This window comes from Mustelus asterias, chromosome 25 (genome assembly GCF_964213995.1).
Source record: "Mustelus asterias chromosome 25, sMusAst1.hap1.1, whole genome shotgun sequence".
In the NCBI taxonomy this organism is placed as follows: Eukaryota; Metazoa; Chordata; class Chondrichthyes; order Carcharhiniformes; family Triakidae; genus Mustelus; species Mustelus asterias.
Genome location: NC_135825.1, coordinates 43,267,167 through 43,269,469, shown reverse-complemented (window position 1 = coordinate 43,269,469; position 2,303 = coordinate 43,267,167).

The window sequence follows — 2,303 nt, the reverse complement described above, 5'->3', positions numbered from 1 at the left end:
GCGCTCCGCCCCACATTACAACCGGACATGGCGTCAGGAACAGCAAAAAAACCTCCAACAAAAACAACATTTACACACTGGCTGAAACCCTGCTGCACACAGATCAGTGTGGGAGGGGGCACCTGCCTTGGAGGGAAATCATCTGTTCTCCCACACCAACGCCTCAACCCACTTCCCCGGGTGCAGAGAAAAGGCATCTTAGTGGGTTCCCATCTCAGTCAGAGAGGACTGCTACCAAAACATCTGAAACCCATTCGACATTGGAATTAGGGGGTCACAGTTTGAGGATAAGGGGTAAACATTTTAGAACGGAGATGAGGAGAAGTTTCTTCACTCGGGGTGGTGAATGTAGTTCACCACAGAAAGTAGTTGAGGCCAAAACGTTGTCAGATTTCAAGAAGAAATTAGATGTAGCTCTTGGTACTAAAGGGATCAAGGGTTATGGGGGAGAGCAGGATATTGAATTCGATGATCGGCCATGATTAAAATAAATGGCAGAGCAGACTCGAGGGGCCGAATGGCCGACTCCTGCTTCTTGTTTCTATGGAACCCTGTCAATATTGATTCACTCCCTAGACACCATCCACTCCCTGGACACCTCCTGACAATATGGATTCATTTTCTAGACACCAGTAACTTTGGAGTCCACTGAATGACAGTGCCTCAACTGCACTATGTGGTGTGGATGACCAAATATTTCCACCCTCCAATTGCAGGGAGTCCAATAAATCTCAGTTCTGGAGGCCCTCTGTCATTATGGTCACGCCAAACAGGTTAAACATCTTTCCTGCATGGACACTGCACAGCCCTGTAAGAGCTGTTGATGCTTCATATAGATAGCCTCTCAGTCCACGGCACAGTCCAGCACACAGGCCCATTCTACTCACCTTGCCTCATAGGATTATGCCATGGTCTTTAAACCATTTCTAGTGCACTTTGGTTGTAATTAGTTCATGCAAATTCTAATCCAACCCTTTATAACCGGCGGACAGGCTAATGTAACAGGAAAGTGCTACCTGAGGAAATCTTGTGAGCCTGGAGCAGAAACCTGATAGAGGCAAGTCGGGCATGTGGTGTTTGACCAATTCACTGACTCTGTAAAAGATAAGGACTAAGGTATAAGATAAGGACTCGACTCATTGATCGACAGTTCCGACGCGTCACAGCGAAAAACTGCACCGACGTCCTCAGAAGACAAACACGGGACACGGCGGACAGAGTACCCTTTGTCGTCCAGTACTTCCCCAGAGCGGAGAAGCTACGACATCTTCTCCGGAGCCTTCAACATGTCATCAATGAAGACGAACATCTCGCCAAGGCCATCCCCACACCCCCACTTCTTGCCTTCAAACAACCGCACAATCTCAAACAGACCATTGTCCGCAGCAAACTACCCAGCCTTCAGGAGAACAGTGAGCACCACACAACCCTGCCACAGCAACCTCTGTAAGATGTGCCGGATCATCGACACGGATGCCATCATCTCACGTGAGAACACCATCCACCAGGTACACAGTACATACTCTTGCAACTCGGCCAACATTGTCCACCTGATACGCTGCAGGAAAGGATGTCCCGAGGCATAGTACATTGGGGAAACCATGCAGACGCTACGACAATGGATGAATGAACACCGCTCGACAATCACCAGGCAAGAGTGTTCTCTTCCTGTTGGGAACACTTCAGCGGTTAGGGGCATTCGGCCTCTGATCTTCGGGTAAGCATTCTCCAAGGCGGCCTTCACAACACACAATGCTGAGGTGCTGAGCAGAGACTGATAGCCAAGTTCCGCACACATGAGGACGGCCTCAACCGGGATCTTGGGTTCATGTCACACTATCTGTAACCCCCACGACTTGCCTGGGCTTGCAAAGTCTCAGTAACTGTCCTGGCTGGAGACAATACACATCTCTTTAACCTGTGTTTAACGCTCTCTCCACTCACATTGTCTGTACCTTTAAGACTTGATTACCTTTAAAGACTCACATTGTTCTATGTTCCAACCATTATTTTGTAAATTGAGTTTGTGTCTTTATGTGCCCTGTTTGTGAACAGAACTCCCACTTACCTGACGAAGGGCAGCGCTTTGAAAGCTAGTGGCTTTTGCTACCAAATAAACCTGTTGGACTTTAACCTGGTGTTGTGAGACTTCTTCCTAAAATAAGGACTCTCAGACCATGCAAAAACAAACCTACAACCCGGGAACTCTTACAAAAGAAGGACCCTGGGCTCAGAGAGGAAGATGATATCTGTATCGAGTGACTAAACCTGGCCAGCTCCCACACAAGTGTAGGAATAAATCC